Consider the following 23,304-nt stretch of genomic DNA (forward strand, 5'->3'; position numbering starts at 1 on the left):
GTGGGTGAAGCAATTAGTCTGTGTAATTTGATCCGTTTGATTAAAAGAGATAGAGAGTAAAAGTTTATTACCTCTATTGTTTGATTTCTTTTTGTTTTCATCACATTAGCGCTCTTTCTTCATCGAAAATCACTAAAATTCTAGGGTAAACGTATATAAGCCGATCGACTCATATCGCGAGTAGATTATATTTTCGTGGTGCGTTATGGTGTAAAGATCTGTACCCTAGTCCTGACTGCTTCAAACGAAGAGAACAGGATGTTAGAGTAATCAAAGGAACACTTACTAGTCCGTGTTACATATTAAATCTTTTTGATAGTGACAAGTCTCGGTTTTCCCAGTTGCCGAGAATAATCTTGAGACAAGGAAAAAATTGAGACGAAGTGAAAATTTTTTTTTTTTTGCAATTCCGTTGCATTTCAAGCTACTTTTTAGAATGCGCAAGATAACCAAGAAAAAGTAGCACTGTTCAGCACTGATAACGGTTTCGAAAAATAGCAGCACTGTTTTCGGAGTAGTCAAATTATCATCTGATTGTCATGTGATCTGATCAAATTGCTCTGGAATTATCAATAACTTAGGTCCTGATTCTCCGACGATCCGAATTGAGCCGGGTTTGGATAGTGCAACGGGTATAGAATCAGAAGCCAGTTGACTGTGAGGTATTGTTTGTTGGAGCACGATCGCACAGTGCTTCGAACGTATGGAACTCTATGACAAAAGTTATAACTTTTTATGCGGTTTTGCCCTACAATGTTGTGGATAAAATCGATATACACAAAAAAAAACTTCATTATTGACATGAATGACACATATTACATGGCATAAGTGGCTCACACGTCAAGTTTTACATGGGACACCGTAGAACAGTGCTCGCTTTGGGATAAATGTTCAAAATAAAAATGCATGAAAAAGTACTTGAGTCGTTTGTATAAACAATGTATGTGCTATGCGTAACCATAAAAGTGTCTCAATAACCAACTACAATACTATTTAAGTACGGATTATTCCAATTAATGAAATGAAACCCAATAAAAAAGGTTGTTTGATTTTTTTTTACTAGCAATACAATTCATTTACCAGCTATTAATCATCCGAGAACAGATCAATACAATCATTATTTTCTTTTTCTACGAAGAAAGTTGAAATGTCGTGGGTTTCTATTTGATGATTATTGAAACTGATTTGATTAGACCTGTGCGCCGAAATATTTTTGATCGGCGGCGGCGGCGTCATCGGCGTCACGCCGTTGACTATTTTCGACGGCGGCGAACATCGGCGTGGACAAAAATTGAACATTAAAAAAAATCAAACATATAACTTATGAAACCGTATGCGTACAAATGCAATCGAAACCGAACTTGAAATTCCATTTCCCATATCTGTCTTACATTCTTATGATTGAAATAGAGTGCAGGAATATTTTCAGTCATTTTGGAAAGCATTCAAAGTTTGGAAGTTTATATCAAAAATCCTAGTTTCAACACTAGTAAAACTATCATATAATATATTATATCCCCGTTGTTGCTACTAAGATATATTATCTGACCTGATTATTCGAACTTTTTATTTAAGAAAAATGAAGAAAAGTAATTTAATTTTGTGCAAAATTTTGTTGGTTTTTTTTTGTAGAAGTTTACTGGACTTTTCGCGTTACTTTTGAATTAACTTATCTGATATCCATATCTATAGAATCGTTCATAATATTCCACAATAAATAATCACAGCTTTGGATATTGTCGGTATTTTATTTTCTCGGAACAGAAAAAATGTACAATTTCTATCATAGTTTCTTGCGTGCTGTTTAGATTACTCGAGCAAAGTTCAACATCATGAAGAAAGCATGTTGAAAACATATCTTGTTTTCAGCAGTAAGATGATATCTTTGTTTGGTATCAATTTATTATTATCTTAAGTTCGATATCATATTTTGTTCTTCTACCATTTTTTTTATTATTGTAACAATTTTACATAACTATAACTCAAAAGTGCTACATACTAATAAAAAATAAAGTCTTTATTTTGATGACTTCATTTCAATGCCAGTCAAAAATATGTGTAACCTCAATGAGTTCTCAATGTCCTTAATGCGGAAAAAGTTTTCAAATTTTTAAATAGCTTTCACTGAGAGCTGTTAAATGTCGAAATTTCGAAAACATTGAAGTGCTTATAGCGTTTTTCTAAGCCAATATATGGCCGACTGCAAGTAGTTCAGATATGATCACCAGAGAAAAACATTTTCCAATGACTTTTTTCGCGGGGATGGAAGATATTCGCATTATTCAATTGTCAGAGTCACGTGATGTTCATAACATTTAACATCACTGTCATTTATGGCAAAAATCGTTTTTAATTTGATTTTTAGAAACAGGTTTCTGCTTTCAGTTTTGATATTTTAACTGTTAAAATGATCAAAATATTAAGAAGCTGATTAATCAAAATCTGCGGCATCACAGTATCAACATTAGTTTCCAATATAACTAATGTTTATTCTGGTATCATTTCACGTAGTTAAAATGTTGTTTACATTATATGCCCAGATTTTGTCACCCTCTTTTTCAAAACTTTGTGAAGCTCTCCTTCAAAATGTAAAAATTTGATCAATATTGTATATTTGCCTTGTTATGAATATTAATAGTAGCTTTAAAATGACTAAAAAAATCTTCTTCTTCTTCCTTCTGGCGTTACGTCCCAACTGGGACAAAGCCTGCTTCGCAGATTAGTGTTCTTATGAGCACTTCCACAGTTATTAACTGAGAGCTTTCTTTGCCGATTGACCATTTTGGCATGTGTACACTCCCGTGCAAAAGTTTGGGTTCACCCCCTCAAAAACATACAAAAGTGCTCTGTCCATATCTCCGTGATTACAATTCCAATTCAAACTCTTTAAGCCGCATTCGAAAGGCAAAGAGTTATTCTTACTTCGTATGTAATTTTCCAAAAACATTTTTTTTTAAATTTTGTATACTTAATTTATACTTGAAGTTGTAACATTTTTCAAAAAACACACTGAAAAATCATATCTAATTTCCTCAGCATTGGATCGACCAAAATTTTAAAGCAAGGTATCTTTAGAATCGCAATCTTATATTCTTTGAAGAGCACTCATGAAATTTTTGCGGAAAAATCTGAAAAGTATTCAAAATCAATGAAACAGTCAGTCAAGTCATCGTGCAAAAGTTTGGGTTCACCCCTCAGTATGATGCAAATCGTGCAAAAGTTTGGGTTCATCTGAGCCACACGCACATCATTTTTGTCAATATCTCTGCCATTTTTCAACCGATTTTAATAGTTTGAAGCTTTTTTGAGCGCAAATAATGGCGCGTATATGATTGGTTTGAGATTTCACAGATTTAAGTAAGTTTAGGTGAACTCAAACTTTTGCACGATATACCATACTGAGGGGTGAACTCAAACTTTTGCACGATGACTTGACTGACTGTTTCATTGATTTTGAATACTTTTCAGATTTTTCCGCAAAAATTTCATGAGTGCTCTTCAAAGAATATAAGATTGCGATTCTAAAGACACCTTGCTTTAAAATTTTGGTCGATCCAATGCTGAGGAAATTAGTAATGTATTTTCAGTGTGTTTTTTGAAAAATGTCACAATTTTAAGTACATATTTAGTATACAAAGTTCAAAGAATGTTTTTGGAAAAATACATACGAAGTAAGAATAACTCTTTGCCTTTGAAATGCGGCTTAAAGAGTTTGAATTGGACGTGTAATCACAGAGATATGGACTTAACACTTTTGCATGTTTTTTAGGGGGTGAACCCAAACTTATGCACGGGAGTGTATATCGTGTGGCAGGTACGAAGATACTCTATGCCCTGGGAATCGAGAAAATTTCCTCGACCAGCGGGATTCGAACCCACGACCCTCAGCATGGTCAAGCTGAATAGCTGCGCGTTTACCGCTACGGCTATCTGGGCCCTAAAAAACTAAAAAATACTTGGTTGAAATTCATTAATCAAACAGTGAGAACAACAAGATTTCTGAAAAAAGGACTAACAAAATCGGGTTAGTACTGTATCCCAAAATTATATGATGAATAATTCTGCACTTCATCAAACATTGATCCAAAGCGGCGGGACTACCGTACTCAAGCGTCTGAAATTGTTATCCCGTATTTGTTCCTGTCGTACTAACGGAAGATACCAAAGACACTTATTCGAAGAAAAATCCATGTCCATTAGGCCGTCCCTTATTTTTCGAAAATGCGAAATGTTATAAGTTCGTCATTGTAAAGTGCTCGTTTTGGTAAGAATAAAATCAGGTAAAAATTTGAAGTCCGTACGTGGACGCCAAGTGGTCCCCCAACGGCCCTGAATTCATTAGGTGTAGATGACCCCTTGAGCGTAGTCGTGCTCGCTGCTCTAGTGCACGCAGCATGAGTACGAAATACCACCAGTAACAAATTGTTCTGCGCGCGTTGATAATCAGCATAGAAGTTTGTTTTCTTTAGGATGATTTAAATATTACGTAACGCAAAATTTGTCAATTTTAGACCCCCTCCCTCTACCACATAACAACATTCGTATGAAAAAAAAATGGAAAGAACCGTAACACTACGGAAGACCCCCCCTCCCCCTGTTGCGTTAAGTAATATTTGAACGATCCCTTTGTAGTTTTGAATTTTACGTCAGCGTGCAGTGTTATGAAGATATCCACAATATAAAATATTATTTTACTTAAAAGTCCATGCTGATTATCAATTTGTTACTAGTGGCTTTTCGTACTCATGTTGCGTACACTAGAGAAGCGAGCTCGATTTGTTGCACAGGGTTCAACTCTACCTAATACCTTTAGGGCCGTTGGGGGCCACTTAGCGTCCACGTACGGACGTGACGTGCTGGAACATTTCTGAGAATGGCACCAGATTCAGCAACCCCAAATCTACTAGAGACACATAATTTGATCCTTGAGACACGCAAAAATGTCATTTTTGTTACGCTGTGTAATTCAGGGAAAAATAAAAAATCAGTGATGCATAACAAAAATATACTCAAAAATTATGTTTACAAATATCATGTTAAGGTCGCCTCACACCATTCTATATCACCATTCACCGTGTGTATAGTTTTCGACATGATTTAATTTTGTACCTTGAAGAAACGTTGTTGGTGGAGAAAATATGTTGCTAGTAGTATGCGCACTCACTTTTAAGGGTATTCAAATCTTATATTAAAACTAGTTGTCCTGGCAAACATCGTTTTGCCATTAAGTAGGCTATTGAAAAATGTCATGAAATCTCCAATACAAAATGACAGATTAGTTTTTTCCCATTTTTATGACTATCCCGAAAACTTTCCTAAACTTTCTCCCCGCACGAACACGTCGCATCCCCTGTCGAATACAACAGTAAAAGAATTATGCAAATCCGTTCACCCGTTCTCATGCCATTTCGTGACATACGAACACCATTCCATTTTTATTTATATAGATAAAAATCATAGAAAGTTGAAAAAATAACTATATCACTAATTTTTCATCAAAATCGTTATAGGAGGTTTGACTGTTTTGTTCAAACCATTTCATATTTGCTCAAAAACTAAATATAAAGTAGTTAAATCGCGATATAACAATATATTCAATATTACCCAATAATTTCAAGCCTTTTATACTAAGGCACGGTAATAGGAACCATAAATATTGAAAAGGGTCCATTCACCGTGCATTTGTGTTTCGACTGAATCGCAAGAAAAAAATCTGATTTGCATAAAAACTCATAGCTCACCTCATACGATGAAATGCATCTTACTAGAAGTATCTGCAGCGAAAACTTGTTGAAATAATGAAAATTGTGATACTCTAACGTTGAAATGAAAAATGTTAATTTTTGGGGTTTCTACTAAGAGTATTGAAAAATCGCATTATTAAACGGAAGTCACATGATTTTGACTGCATACACTAGGTTTTTAAAAATGTTTTGTGACAAGAACTACCTCATTTCATCAGTTTTATCTTTTGCTGCCAAAAGAATAATTTGGGAATATTGTATAAATATTCTGTAGGAATTTGCATATGTGCACGGTGAATGGAGGCCGCACGGTGACTGGTGACTTAACGGTACTATAGCAAACGCTGAAAAATATTTTTGAGAATTAATAGTAAAATATTTTTTTTAGAGGAGTTTTCATGAATATTGATGGCATGACACCTTTTTAAAGAGAGAAGAGCAACTCACTGACTTATGGAAATATTCTTCAAAGATCAAAGAAACACTGAATTTCTTACGAGATCCCCTGGTGGAATATCTACAAATTTTATTAGAGGAATTCTTGCAAGCTTTCTTTATAAACCTCTGAACATGCTCAAGAAATAGTTCCTTAAAAGACTCTGGAGAAATAATTCAAGGATTATATAGAAAAATCTTTTCAAGCATTCGTTGAGCATGTAGTGAAAAAAATTGTAAGGATATATTAAAAGAATTTTCATAATGAAATTTTGGAAAATAAGTGCATGAAGCCCTGCAGGAATTCGCATGAGAATATTCAACAAAATTCTGACTGAACCACTGAAGTAATTCAAGCATAATCTAGGAAAATTCTTGCACGAAACTTATGGAGACAACATCTCAAGATTACCGTGTAAGAACTTCTGGAGAATAGGATCCTAAAGCCCTGTTTCAATTCTAGTGCCAAACACTTAAGTTTAGGCTAAAAACAAATGTTTGCTCAATTTTTAAATGTTTTTCGTTTGTTTAAGTCCAAACAACATTTGTTATGTCTTTTTAGACTTTGTCACACCTCTTGGCTTAAACACAAATTTTGGGTGTATTTTGTTTTCCGTGTCTATTCCGAAATGTCAGATAGGAACAACCCCAGTGTTAAAACTACAGCCCCTATGGTGTTTTTATCGACTAAGTGAACGTCAAACATGATCAAAAATGTCAAGGCTAATTTATGGACCTAATTTTTAAATTAAAATTTAAATATGATATAGCCGTTATTTGAGCTCGAAAAATTGCTAAAATAGTTGCAGTAACATGCTATTCCGTGTTATTGAATAAAAACAAGATTTCATTAAACATTTAAGGACTCTATTCATCAGAGAAATTCCAAGAAACTCCAGGAATAATAAAGAAACATATTGAATAATTCCTGAGAAAATGCAATGCGGAAATACTGTTGGAATTCATGAAGTGACTATTGTACGATTTATTAGAAAAACTCCAAAAATAATCAATGGTTCATTTCATTTATTTAGTTAACATCTACACAGATTACACTGAATCAACAATTTCACGCCACAATACTCGGTTCGTGGCCGCATCTCTCCATCCTCGGTTCTGCCCCACGCTCGCCAAATCGATACGCACTTGAACCGCCCACCTAGCTCGCTGCGCTCCACGCCTTCTTGTACCAACCGGATCTGAAGCGAACACCATCTTTGCAGGGTTGCTGTCCGGCATTCTTGCAACATGCCCTGCCCATCGTATCCTTCCAGCTTTGGCCACCTTCTGGATACTGGGTTCGCCGTAGAGTTGGGCGAGCTGGTGGTTCATCCTTCGCCGCCACACACCGTTCTCCTGCACACCGCCGAAGATCGTCCTAAGCACCCGACGTTCGAAGACTCCAAGTGCTTGCAGGTCCTCCTCGAGCACGTTTCGTCCACGTTTCATGCCCGTAGAGGACTACCGGCCTTATGAGCGTTTTGTACATGGTACATTTGGTGCGGGCGTGAATCTTTTTTGACCGCAGCTTCTTCTGGAGGCCATAGTAGGCCCGACTTCCACTGATGATGCGCCTCCGTATTTCACGGCTAACGTTATTGTCAACCGTCAGCAAGGATCCAAGGTAGACGAACTCGTCGACCACCTCGAACGTATCCCCGTCTATCGTAACACTGCTACCTAGGCGAGCCCTGTCGCGCTCGGCCCCACCAGCTAATAATCAATAATCAATGGTAGGATTCCTTAAAAAAACAACTTGGAGGAATAGTTGAACAAATTTTAAAGAAATTTCTTGAGGAAATCTCACAGGACTTTTTGGCAGAATAAATGTGCCGTAAGTTATTTATTCTCCTAGTTCATTGTAGTTTTTTTAATGCGATATTTTTCTCACACACTGGTAAGGTGATTGAGATTTTTGAATAAATTTATGCCGCATCGTTAGAACAGTTTTGAAGAAGTGCTAGAAACAACTCCTACAATAATTAATTTTGCAATTCTTAGAAAAATTCCAGAAGAAATTTCTTTAAAAAAACCCTAAAGAAATTACTATAAGAATTTCAAGAACTAGGTGTCTCAGCGACTCTTTTCGAAAAAAAATAATAGAGAAATCCATTCAAAAATTCTGGACAATCCTTGAACGATTTTACATGAATAAGGGTGAATTCATGATAAAAATTGAGGTAGAAATCTATCGATGTATACATGAGCTCTTGGAAAGTAAGGAATTTTTGGAGAACAATTTTTTGAAGGAAACGCCGAAGAAAATCTTGGTAAAATCACTAGAATAATTTAAATAAAATTTCATGAAAGGCTTAATCTTAAAAAATAAAATCCTGGTGGAATCTCAAGAATTATTAACTTCCAGAAGGTATTCTTAAAAGAAACTTTAAAAAGATTCTCCATGGGATCCGTAGAAAAAATTCTGAAGGATCCACTGGGCGGTTGGACAACTTTTTGAAAAAAAAAAATCCCTTGAAACATTGATGTACGATTTGTTTTATCCTTAGACGATACCTAAATAACCTGGGTTATTTTTTTATTATTATAAATTATTTGAGTTAATGTATTTATCGGCGTGAAAACCCAAAATCGGCGGCGAGACGTTGATCGGCGTATGGCGCGCCGCCGATGTATCAATCGGCGTCGGCGTAGCGTGAAATTGGTCGGCGGCGGCGGCGTGGCGCGGCGGCGCACAGGTCTATTTGATACATTGGCAGCGAACGCGAGCTCTTCAGGTTCATTATTGTTGATGAGATCAGCAACACGTCGCTTTTTGGTTTTTCTTGAACATTCATTGAACGGTTTCCATTATGAAAAGATGCTGGACCGACCGGGAATTGAACCCAATCACCTCCAGCATGGCTTTGTTTTTTAGCCGCGGACTCTAATCAGTCGGCTACGGTAGGCCCAAGGTCGCTAGTTGGGCCATAACAATATTTTATGAACAATAATAATGACACGGAAATTGATCCGTAATGCCTTACAGCGCTTGAGCCTTTGAAAAAATAATCAATTGTGAAAGACTTTGGCGACATGTAAGTGCAATGTGTCATTGAAAACATTTGAACATGCTTAACGGAATGCCTAATTAATCTATTCGAAATTAGTGTTTTCAATGGTTACGCTTCCAAAAGGACGTTACTCCAAACTTCGTCTATCTTTTCATTCAAAACTCCACTCAGTAGTAACAAATAACTATATAAACAAACTTTGAATCAAATTTTTATATTATATCTATTATATGATTATCAACACGGTCAATGAAAACTCGTTTAAATATCTCAGATTTCCTTTGAATTAGTGGACTTACACATTCAAAAGGGCGTAACTTCAAAACAGGCCCTACGATTTTTTTTTAATTTTGCCCAGACATGCAGCTTAGCTATAGAAATCGACTGGTGAGCACAGATTTGATGGAGATTTTTTCTGATAATAACGTTCAGGAGAGCACCGTGAATCTAGCTTGGGACCCGTGAACAGTGCGGACCTATGTGTTTTTGCATAGCAAAATAAAACAGTGTGAATTTAAATAACCCGGCCTGATGGCCGGTCGAAGTGCACCTTCGGGTGAGCCTCCTGACAGTATGCCCAAGATGGATGCTGAGATGAACTGGGACATACAATTGCACTACAGATGAAAGTTCGCACAACTGAAGGCTGCAAAACCGCTACTGGATCAGAAACCGAACGGCCTCTACCTGTAGACCCGTTCGTTATTGGTAATGAGCTGTTTTATTAGCTTTGGGTACTAACGACGCCAGAAAAGTACACGGCTCTAAGGATGCCCGAGGTACCCGGTACGTACTGCGCACAAATTCCAGATCAATTTGTGAAAAATTGAAGCAAATTCGTGAGCTCCCGGATCACACGCCAGTGGAAATTATTGAGCACCCTTCCCTAAATGTCGTCCAAGGAGTCTCTATAATGCTGACACAGTCGACAAATCTGAGGAGTACATTTTTCAAAATCTGGAAAACCAAGGAGTGTGCGGTGTTCGCCGTATCAAAAAGCGAAGTGGAAATGGTTTAGTCAACACGCCACTGTTAGTACTAACAATCCGCGGTTCATTTATTTCGGGTTGCTACGCATCAAAATTCGCCAATACCTGAGACGCCAATACTACCCGACACCGATGCTCTGCTATCGATGTGCAAATTATGGTCACTCGAAAAAGTACTGCGACGAGAAAAAAATACCAGATTATCTGCATTAACTGCTCTCGAAGAAGAGGCCATAATCCGCCTTAAATCTCTGAATTTATTGGTGATTCACCACAAAGTTTATTTTTAAAACAAATACATAAGTGTTGAATTTTGATAGGTAGTAGCGACTTATAGTAAAGTTGAGTTCGGGGTGAAATTGATCACATTTTAAAAATTGAAAAAAAAAATATTAATCGTGATTATTCCACACCGTAGCCATGTTATTTGATAAAATGGCACATCCAGAAATAGCGTCACGCTTTCAGGGGGAAAGGAAACAGGATGCGTGACGAGTCATGCAACATTTTTGAAGTCTCAGTACAATGTGACGTGGGAGGATTGTATATGGGCTAAATTTTATGTGGCGTGATTGATGAATATATTTAATTTATATAACTAATTATTCATAATAATTATTTGTTTTCTTTGATATAATAAATAGCTCGGTTTTCTATGTTTGTTAAGAAATATACAACAGAATTTATTAAACCAATTGAGGAAAATAAACACAATCAATTCAATGATAATGAAGCTCCATTCAAAACTGGATCAAAATTCAACGCAAAAGCTTTACTCATGTTACTTGGCGCTTGTTGGAGGATTTGATGATTTTAGTGGATGCTGAATTTCTCTTAGAAATGCGAATTGAACCCTTCTGTGCAGCATTTCAATTCTCGGCCGTTTAGAAACGTTTTTCTTCTGGTTTTTCAATGTTATCAATTCTCGGCCGCTTTTCATCTGCAATCCTCGCTTTTTCTTAGATGCCATGGACGAACGAGCTGCCTCCTTCAGCGGGTTGTGCCTTGGCGTTTCGATGATTTCACCAGGTTCAGTCCTCACGTTGGGTTGCTGATGATTAGTTTTCGTATGATACCGTGTAGGCTTAGGCTTGATTGCAGTTTTCGAGACATTCGGATCCTTGTTCTCGTCGGCTGCACAGTTGACTAAATGTACTTCGCCAACACTTTCGCCAGGTTCGATCTTAACAATTAGTTGTCGTTGTGCAGCTGGCAGACGGTTTCCACCAGGAAGTCGTTTGATAACCGCAGTACGATCACAAGGAACAATTCCTGTAGCCCTGAATCCTGATATGACGTTTTTTGCGCTGGAAACTTGAATGCTCAGTAATGTTTCCTTTAGAAGGCGAGGAAAAATGTGTTTCGGGACTGATCCTTTGTTTCGTTTTTTCCTGAGACGAGACTCACGAAGACGGTCTTCTTTTTCAGTGATTGCTGAGTTTTTTTCTTATTCAACTTTGTGTTTATACCAATTATGCGCATGCTGTTCAAATCCTCACATGAACCTCTCAGCAAAATATGATTGAGTTTGCAACACATCGAATCATAAATAGCCGTTTGAGTGAAATTTCATGCCAGCAAACGTAGCAGACATTTGAAATAAATAATCTTCTGCTTAGATTTATCATCAACTTTGGAAAAAACTTCTCCGCCGACTGAGGGTTTTAATAACAGTTTACTTTGAACACAATACTTTTCACATTTTCAGCCATAAAAACGGTGGGCTGCATTTGACGTTTCGTGAGAGGGAAATCTGGGCTGCATATGACGTTGATATTTTTCCTCTTCGCGAGTCTCTCTCAGGTTTTTTCCAAACTTCGAGTGTTTTTCTCCAGGCTTGCTTCAATGGTCTAAAATAGGCTACATCGAGTGGCTGGCAGAGATGTGTCGTATTAGGTGGAAGGAAAACAAAGCGAACATTGTTGTCCAAACATCCTTTCACCACCTTATAGGACAGGTGCGATGCAACGTTATCTCCGATTAGCACCCTGGGCATATCGTTCTTCAAGCCCTTGAAATAGGGTAAGGCCACGGAAACGAACCAATCCTCAAAAATGCTCTTATCGAACCATCCTGAAATATTTTTGTAAGTGAATTTTAGAGTAAACGGATTTAATATTGTCACTTACCGGACTTCGACCGATTGTATCGGGCCCCTTTTTGATCTTCTTCAGCCCATGAAGTATACAGGTGAATGGATGAGTAAACGATGTATGGAGCAAGAACCGAACCATCTGCGGCGGCTGCAAACATGACCGAATAGGAGCTTTTAGAATGGTCCATAATGTTATCCGCATGTTTTTGGCCTCTCCTAACGACAACTTTTTTTGATTTGATTTGTTTCGTCGTAGTTCACGATGTTTGTTGGTGGAACTCGCGTCAGCTCAACACCTAGCTTGTCGAAATATGCGTTCAACATTTCTGGACTCACTTTTGCTCGGTTTCTTTTTATGTTTTGAGCTTGTCGCGATGATGGGATCTTTTTGTTTCTTTCGAGGAATCCGTATAGCCAATCCTTTCCGGGAAAGTTGCGCTTATTTTTAGCAATGTTGTTGGTACTAGACCCTTGATGTCAGCCATACTCATCGGATAGCCCCAATCTCCAGCAATTTGAATGATTTCCGACAAGTCCTTCTCCTCTGTCACAGTAAGCATGGTCTGTCCACCGTTTTTTAAACCGTGTAATCCATTTTTCCGGTTGAATATGGTTCCATATGGCACACCAAATGTTTCGGATGCTTGGCGAATTGTGAGTCGTCCGGATTGCACCGCTGCCACAGCTTTACTCACTTTTTCGGATGCATAGTTGCGATACGTTCTTGATCCGACCGTTTTTACGTATTTACGAGGCATTTCAATAATGATTTCACCAATAAAAATCTTTTTCTCTGAAACTGATCGCACAAAACCGGCACCTATGCAAAATGTAAACAAGAACAAAGATGGCTTCCCCTGTTTTGAATAAGTAGTTTCTCTGATGTCGTGTTGTCTTTACAGCAAGTGAGTTGTCTTGACTATGCTTGACTGATTGCTGTAGATAAGAAATGTTTTGAAAAAAGTTTTTCTGTATTTTAGAAAACTATATTTTTTATAAACTTTATCAAGCGTTCAAAAGTTAAGAGATATCTGATCAGTATTGCACGGATAGAAAAATTAAAACCAATTAAAAACCACGAGTTCTGGTAAAGTTTTATTGGTCACGTGGAAATTCAAAAAAACAGCCATAACGGAAATCGAGGAAAAAAGCTTAGTAAAGCTAAAAAATGTTTGCAAACCTATCGTTAAGACAAACTTTATTGTTTTGTGAGACAATGCTTTCATATTGCTATATTATGTTATATGCTATATATGTTTTCGTCTCCAAAGATTTTTTTTCTCTGTTTTGGAGCGTCTTGCTAGGTAGGTATTTGGAAGGCACAAGCAAGACGGTTTGTTTTCGGGACGCCAAGAAGTTTTGCTGTCAGTGTCAGTTTTGTGTTCAGTCGAGGATGGATTACCAACTGGTGAGTTCGTTTCATGCTTGTGATAACACATATTTTCTTGAAAGCGTAACTTTTAAGTAATTTTAAAACAAACTTTGTATGGTTCGTCACTATAAGTGTCGGCATTAGGCTTTTTGCTTATACAATTTCAATATACATATATGTGTCTCTTTTTGACATTATTGAAAATTATCTTTTAAATTGTTCGACATTGTGAATGTTGACGTATTTTTTAAAACTTCTACCATATCGAGACAAAATGCACAGTAATACTCATATGTAATTTTCAAACAAACTATGTATATATCGTCACTACAAGTGTCGGCATTATTCCTGTTTCATATAATTTAAAATATATACATGTAATTTTCAGTTTTCGTCATTAATTAAAACATCTTTTGAATTGTTCGACATTATAGATGTTGACGTATTTTTTAAAGTTTCTACCAAATACTTCTCGAAACAAAAATACAACACTAGCTTTAAATATAAGTCGTATATTTCCCCCTTGTCCATGGATCGCATCATCGACCAGAGGTGACTCCCAGATCTTTTCCTCCCTCACTAATAAACACCCTTCCCGTGATGATTGTGGAGATGCAGAGGTATTCTCGGTCTCTAGAAGCAACAATCATTACTTACTACTTTCTACTCATTACTTTAATTGATTTTTTTGTAAATACGCAGCAAATTACCCGTCGATGCATTAACAGAAATGCGTATGCTTCAGTAAGTGAAATATGAATGGTACTTATTTTGCTTTAAAATAGGGAATAGGGCTCTAATTGTGAAAATTGCGCAAGCGGGGTAAAACGGACCGCTACCCAAATTCAAATGTAAGGTCTTGATAATTATAAAAATTAAATCTATGTTGTACATCGTTATTAAGGTGAAACGAAGTCAATTTCATCAAAAACGCAGATATTTTTCCATAATATGAGTGTCACAAGGTGATAAAAGATATACATCTAAAATTTAAGAATCAATTTACCGAACAAATGATACAACATCCAGGTTTAACAACATACTACATATATATAAAACATCATGCTTTTTAGAATCACAGTAAATTTTTGTAATTATTTTTTCAAAGAAATGCACAAAAATCAAGGTAGTCACTTTTACTTTTTTGTTGAAAATAATCGAGATAAGTTATCACTTTTCAAGTCTCATAAAATAAATAAAGTTTCACAAATATAACACCTGTGATAATTTTCGATCATTCCCATGGCTCAAAAAAGCAACATGCTGCGTCTAAGAAGTATTTATTTATTCTTGATTTTGACACATAAATTAAATTGCTTAGGTGGACAGTCCTACCCCGTCCTCCCCTAAGTCAGAACAAAGGAAATACCATCTGATTAAGAAATATTCTGGAAAAATGACAGATAAGGTTTTCAAGATAAAGTGAATTCAACAAAATGTTAGAAAACCGTAAATCTGATAAATATTTTTTCTTTGATACTTAAAAAATGCTACAAAATTCTGCGCTAAGATTTTTGCTTGTTGTGGTTGTGGTTACCGTCTATAGCTTCCATAAAATATTTTGAAGTACTGATATAATTGCTAACGTTTTACGATCTAATTTATTTTACACATTACAAATTAAGAATATAAAAAGAAGTTAAATCGATTTTCACTTCACAACATTGAGAATCACTAGCCCCAAAAAACGATTCAGATTTTCAATCAATCGCCACCCTATCACCCTATGGTCCAACCAACCCGCCCATCCCAGCAGGATAAGTGACTGGCACATAGGCGGAAATGGTGTTGCCTTTTATCGCACTTTCACAATTTTTCCACCACTCACAATTTACGTTTCCTGGCGTGAATGAAATGGCCACAAATACCACACCACACCTCATTCACCGAATGGAGACGCACTGTTGTGGGCGGTCGAAGCGTAACGCGAGAAGGAGGGCAATAAAAGGCAGATCCACCATTGTTTGTACGAAAATGCTGCAGTCCGTCAGTGAACGCTATGGTGGAAATCTCACACTCATAAAGCCCTGTCGGGTGGTGATGATTCACAGACACGTGATCTCCAAAGGGTAGAGGAAGGCTTAATTCAACAAGGCAGTGGTTTTCAAATTATGCCCCCGGAGCACTTGATGTTACGCAAAGCCTTGGCAGATGCAAGCGAACTTTAAAAAAAATGTAACTATATGCTCTTAAATATCTCAACTTTTTGTTAGAACAGGGCTGCTTTTGTGTTCATTTTGTGTGGCACGCAAATAGTTTGAAAACTCTTCTAATTTTTTGTCTCAAGGATCAAAATACTACTATTTACTTGATATAGGGTTGCTGAATAAATATCATACCACTTCACAATTTTCATTGAAACCATATGATCGATTAAGGCGTGTCAGAAAATCCAGATTTCATACGGAGTTGCAATGAAGAATAGATGCTCCGCGTGACAATTTAATTTAAGTAAAAATGCTTCGTAAGCTAAAAATTATGAAAACCCCTTGCGGCAAGGGGTTAACATCGAAAGCCAATTTATGCCAATGAAAGGGCTGTAACTATGAAGATAATTATTCTGGAACCTTAAAATCAATATGTTTCAACGGTTTTCGGCTCTTCGATCTTGAAAATCAGCAATCGCCTTTTTAACTACTAAAAGAGCCGAAAACAGTAAAAAATTCTGGTGAATTGCAGTCGAAAGTAATCCATAAACTTAAAATCAATAGCGTTAATTGAATGCTGAAAAGAAAAACGTTCATGCATGACGACTCTCGAAAGTCATTACCATTGAAATTAGGCTGTATAGCTTTAGATTATAGATTTGTCTGAAGATGACAATTAATGCCATTCCTAAGCCAAACTCAGGAAATCGTCCAATAAAGTAATTTCCTACAATCCAACAGGAAATTCCCAGCACTGTTTGCGGTTTACCCGGTTCCGGATGTCTCGGTGATATGCTAATTTCGCCAAGCTTCCTGAACCTACTGCAGCATATCTTAGAGACTCAAACAGACAGACAGACAGTCAGACGGAGAAAAAGAGACAGCACCATCAGCGGCACGCATAAACAGGCTTCTTTCGGTTAATTAAATATTCATTACATCTTCCTTCCTGCCTCCGACCTGAGGCTGTATTTGTGGGAAGTGTGCGATTCCCGGGTGTCACAGATTGCACGCTCATACGATATGCATTAGAATTGTACGCCCCCGAAGCGGTAGGAAATTAAGGTGCATGTGTGGCATTCATTTCACAGACACACACACATACAGACACACGATTGAATGGGGTAATATAAATTCATTTTCCAAGATTTGCAGGAAACTCCTTTCGCAGCTGGCAGACGACCTGAGATTATCGTCTTGGCGCAGATGATGGTGCGATTCTCAAGAACGTGAGGCACATTGCGTTCATACTTTGCAAATTTATGATCATCTTTTGAAAAGGACTGGGGTTGTGAAATTACAGCTATACTTAAATGAGAGATAATTGTCATGCATACTTCAGTTCTTTATTTGAGGAACCCCCGTCTATCGTAACACTGCTACCTAGGCGAGCCCTGTCGCGCTCGGCCCCACCAGCTAGCATGTACTTTGTCTTGGACGCAATCACCACCAATCCAACTTTTGCTGCCACGCGTTTCAGGCGGGTTTACAGGTCTGCCACTGTTTCAAATGTTCGGCCGACACATGTCCATGTCATCCGTGAAGCAAACACATTGACTGGATCTCGTGAAAATCGTAACCAATTTTATTTCCGTTTACAAATTGCGGGACCTAAGCTGGTTACGTAGACCGTAAAAGGTCCTATTCGCAGCCGTAACACTTCACGGAAAACGTCATTGTCAACTTCAAACACATTTCCATCAAACACTACCTCAGCACCAACACCACTAGGCCTACTTCTATCTCTACCTGCAATTATACACTTCGTTTTGGTAGAATTAATGGTCAAGCCTATCCTCGCTGTATCCCTCTTCAGAGGCAAGAATGCCTCCTCCAATGACCTGTGATCGATTTCAATAAGGTCGATATCGTCCGCAAAGCCAAAGAGCTTGTGCGATCGTGAGATAATACAGTCGACTCTCAACATCTCGATGTTCTATATTTCGATATCTCTCCCTATGTCGATGATTTCTTCGGTCCCTTCATTCTGCATACATTTTCACTCTTCGTATCTCGATATCCTCTATATCTTGATATCTCCCTATCTCGATGTGTTCCTAGATGATTTTTGTTCCCGATTTTCTCTCCGTTTGTCGATAAATCCATTACCAAAGGTTACTAGACCCGATTTCATTGATTCAAAACAGTTCAGGAACACGAAGCGACGTTTGTTTGTGTATCATTTCCCTGGTAACGGAGTGGTTTTCAATCTTTGAAAATGTATTCTTTGCCTCGATCTCTCCCTATCTCGATGGCCCCTTCAATATCGAGCAGTGGAGAGTCAACTGTAGTAGGGTAATTCGCCAATTGTTGAATGGTCAAAATGCTCGCTAATTATTGAACACCCCATAAGGAATACCAAGCTGTTCAACAATAGGCGAGGATTTTAGCTGTTCAACATTAGGCGAATTGCGCTTATGTTTCTCTGCCCGCTAGATCACCTTATAGCATACTCGAGCGCAATTTCTCCCAGTAAATTCGAAATAGCGTCTCCCTGCTTCTATCCGTCTAACGTCACAAACGAGGTTGAAACCTTGTCTGCAATCCGAACACTTGATTTTGAACCATCCAGCGTAGCACGTATCAGCCTAATTTGTTTTACCGGAAAACCATATTTAGACATGACCATGGACATGGGACATGTCTATTTGCCGTTGTCGAGCGTCCCTCACGATATTCACAGCTTGATTTTCGATTCGAGAGGTCTTGAGGCGCCATATTGAACTTATATAAAATTCATCTCCTAATTTGAATCATCATATACACGATAGTTTATACCAACTTCTGGTATGTAATTCAATTTTATTGTCACTTCTTTCACAAGACTATTATCGAACAATTCTCTATGATGTCTATGAGTAGAATTAAAGGTCACCTAAACCATTATTAATCTCAGTTCGATCTCTGCCGTCGTCAGACAAAGTCGAAGGCAAAAGTGCACTTTGAACTGCGGTATTGCTTTGTCATCAGCAAGCGCAGCTTAGGAATCACTTTTGTTTCTCGATTTTTAACTGCTTTAAGTGCTTTCGGTGCTGTGTAAATTCCATCTATACATCATCATGGTCACATGATTGAGAACACTGTTCAATTTCGCTTCCCGATGGGAAACCCACGACTGTCTTGGATCGAAATCGCCAATTTTGTCAAGCAATTGGATACGGATGTGGCACTGATGGAGACAACATACAGAACAGCGCGTGATCGATCGTTATTCATCAAGTTTACAACCCAGGAAGCTATGATGAACTCTCTCGAAAGGAACGCCGGACCACGATCATTTGTATATACCAGTGGAACAACAGTAGAGGTGCGTATGACGATCGCTGGTGATGATATACGTTACGTGCGGGTATTCGATTTACCCCCGGAACTACCAGACGATGAACTATTATCAGTCCTTGGAGAATTCGGCAAAATAGAACGTGTGGTACGAGAAAAATTTCCTCCGACTATATGTCGAGGAGTATATATGGAGGAGTGCGAGGAGTATATATGGATGTAAGGAAAGATATCCCACCTTCAGTCGATGTGGTGGGCCGGAAAGCCAAAATGTTCTACGACGGTCTGAAAGACACTTGTTTTTTGTGTCAAGCTGTGGGACATTGAAGGGACCCCTGCCCTCAGCGGAAAACTCGGGAAAGGAAACAAGAACAGAAGAAGCAGGACAAGTCAGCGATGAATTCATATGCTGCGGTAGTTTCCGGAAAGCAAGTGATACCTATGGAGCAAGTGATGCCGACGGCCGAAATCATCGAAGTTCTCGTTGAGGAGTTTATGGACCAGCCCTCAGAAACAGACGACACGGAACAAAATGAGGCAACTATGTGCGTAACTGAACCCGCCTCGGAGGAGGAAACGCAACATCAGGAGAGCATGGAAAAAATGAGAGCGGCTGCAATTGCTATCAAGGAAGCGTTCGAATACGAAACTGCAAATATACGGCGAGCTAAATTTGCGAACTCCAGTTCCAGTTCCGATTCACAGCCTAGGAAGAAGAGCTCTCGTAGATCTTATCATTGAATTTGTTTGAAATAGTTTAGAATAACAAATTTTGTTAACATGATCCTCGGCTCCGTGAAGTTTTTAATTAAACAATTGAGCCTCTCAAATAAAAGACATAGGAAAAAAAGCATTATTAATAGCCATCTAAGTGATTTAACTCATTATCTATTCGTAATACAACCAGACCGTTGCAAGAATGTGATCAAATAAGCTATTCACTGCTGACAACTGCATAGATCTTGTTTAAAAGTTAAAGTAAAGTTTCTAATAATCACCTTTGGATTAAGGACGGAGAAATATTAAAAAAAATGGACATTTCGCGATGATTATCACGCTTTCATTTTAATTTCTGAAATTCCATAGATTTTCGGTAAATATCCCTGGATCCGGGATTTAGCTGTTCTGCTAGTACGCTGTTGGAGCTTAATGATAGGGATGTTCCGATATTGCGAAGTATCGATATTTGATTCGATACGATTATCGAATCGAAGTATCGATACCACCGATATATTGAATGAAAATATCGATATATCGCAATACCATTTGACATATTTGAAACGCGCAAAATTCTTGTATCGTTAAGTTTACTGACGTTGAGTTTCCTACGATTCGCAAACAATTCTTTGAACCCTCAATATTATCGGAATTTTGATCGATACGAATAACTTCTTTTACGATACATCATATAACAATGGGTCACATGCATGCCCTGATTCGCTACTCGCCACATAGTATCGCATTTGCGCTAGTATCTATGCACGAAAATCGCTAAAAGGTAACGCGAAAAATATTTGTATGGCGAAATGCATCTAACAAATTATTTCTCAAAATTGGGAACTATTTTCGAAAAAATATTTGGTACCGGTTGTACATAATGATAATGACTATCACGTCTACCAAATATTTTTTCGATTGGAGCTTTCATTAATGAGATATTTGAAGTTAGATGCCTTTCCTCATATAAAATGAAACTAGAAAACTTATGCTGATCAACTGTGGGCAAGAGCAAAGCAGGTAATCCTTTGGTATGTGAACTGCTTTCAAATATTGAGAAATTAATTGTTTTACGAGAAAACCTTACAATTGTTATCCAAATATTGGTTTACGATATATCGGAAGGAAATATCGATACCACCGATATATTGAATAGAAAGTATCGATACCAAAATATCGAATATCGAAAGCAAAATATCGATATTCCGATATATCGGAAGTATCGGAACGTCATTTCTACGGTGCCTCTGCGACTACTCGTTTTGCTCAATCTCGCCGGGGCTTTGGACAGCTTTCTGTGCGACGACGCATACTTCCCTTGCGTCAGAGCCCTATTGAACTTCTTCTGGACGCTCAAGTGCACTTCGTTACTCTACGACGACTCGTTTTCCGCTGCTGCTGTTTGAGCTCTCCTGGTTAACCAGTTGGATGCCGAGGTCGGTCCTGCGATTCCGGTGGAGGGAAACTTCCGGTTCAAAGACGCCCCGACGACCTTTTGCCGGTGCTACTACGCGGTCTACTCAACTAGTCCCCAATGGTGCAATATCTACATTTCCATTCGACCGAAATGGTTTCACATAATGATTCTGGCGATTAGGGCGTTTTCGCGAATAGCAAATATACAAGCAATGTAAAAAGCAAATAGTTAAGTGCATTTGGGTACTAGTAAACCGCAAAAATGTTTATGATTATGTTGAAATTTTGTTTATATTGTAAAACTATTACAATTAAACAGTAAAATAATATTGAACCTCTTTATAAACTTAGCATACTTTAAGATCACATTGTAAAAATATATTAAATATCATATCCTTGGAAAAATTAGACAATAATGCCATGACCTTTCGTAAGTGGATGGCGATGAAAACACTTGCCCGATCGCAAGAATGGCCTATACGCAATATCCCAGTTTTTGAAAATTTTACTTAAAAAATCCAACAAAATTTTATTTTTACCATCAATTTTTCACCAGACCTGCTTTATGTTGATTAATGACATAGTCATAGGCGATATATGGTATTTTAATTGGATAATTGCAAGCAAACCTCAAATATTTTGGTTTTTACTACATTTTTTAAATAAATGTCTATATTTCAAAAATAGTAGGACTTGTAAATTTGACGTCTTCAGCAATTATTATCAGCATAAAATAATGATCAACTTTGCCGAAGAAACCATACACCTAAACTACCGTTTGACCGAAATGGCATTTGTCATTTATGCGAATAACACTAAAAAATACGACTTTATCTCAAAACATCGGCCTCATTGAAAGGATCATTTTCGCTGAAGACACCAAACGTCTATCTCTTCATTCCGAAGAACTACAGGTTGCTTCCACGTTTTATCAATTCTGCCCCAGTGTGTGGCGACGACCATTTACGGGTGCTGTTTCGCGAATAACTCAGCTTCACCCTGGCGGTGGACTCAGCCTACTCCGACTCGACGTGGGTCGGCCAAGAGCCAGAGTCGGTTCTGCAATTCCGGTTGGATGATGGCTTTCGGTTTGCAGGCGCCCGACGACTTTTAACCGATAAATACTACGCTACGCCCGCTCTACTCGGTCTAGTCCCCGACGGAGGATCTAGCCTACTCCGATCGTGACCTGGAGCTCTCTGGGTGTCACGCCATCTCCTTTGCAGCAACTACATAATCACCGTTATTCCCCTATTCACCGCATTCCAGGGGCTTTCATGGTAGCACATGTTCTGCACGATGTTGTCCGGATTTAGGACGCTTGCGGTTTCTGGCGATTCGTATATCCCTGAATCGAGGGCAGTCGAAAATAACATGCTTCGGTGTCTCCTGGATATTTGGACAGGCCGGACAATGTGGAGACTCTGCGTCTCCGAATCTGTGCAGATATTTCCGGAAGCATCCATGGCATGACAGAAACTGAGTCAGGAAGAAGTTAACTTCCCCATGTTTCCCCATGTGGGTCCACCTTCCCTTCTCCTAGTTATTCCACTTTTGCTGCCACTTGGCCATTGTATCCAATTTAATGGTATTCTTCACATTCCTAGTGTCCCTTTGCTGGTAGCATGCGATGTCTTCAGCCAGAGTGATACAGATGGGGATCATTCCGGCGATAACGCACACTGCCTCCGACGATATAGTGCGGTAGGCACTCGCCACCCGTATAGCCATGAGCCGGAACGTACCTGCCTGCTTCTCTCGATTGCGTTTGGTTGTCAACGCTGTAGGCCTAGCCAGGACTCCGTATCTCAGTATGGACGGTGATACGGTCGCCAGTAGACGCCTCGTACTGCTTCTTGGTCCTGTAGTGTTGGGCATGATCCTAGCTACGGTGTTAGCTGCTTTCGCTGCCTTTTCGCAGGCATAGTCTACGTGGCTGTTGAAGTTTAGCCTGTCGTAGACCATTACTCCAGAGTTTAGAAAGCGTTTCGATTAGATGCATGTCCTCCAACGTTGATCTCCAACTGTTGAACCTCCTTGCAGTTGCTGAACAGCACCACCTCCGTTTTGTGATAAGCCAACTGCAGCTTGACTCCAGT

Source organism: Aedes aegypti, chromosome 3 (assembly GCF_002204515.2).
Source record: "Aedes aegypti strain LVP_AGWG chromosome 3, AaegL5.0 Primary Assembly, whole genome shotgun sequence".
NCBI lineage: Eukaryota > Metazoa > Arthropoda > Insecta > Diptera > Culicidae > Aedes > Aedes aegypti.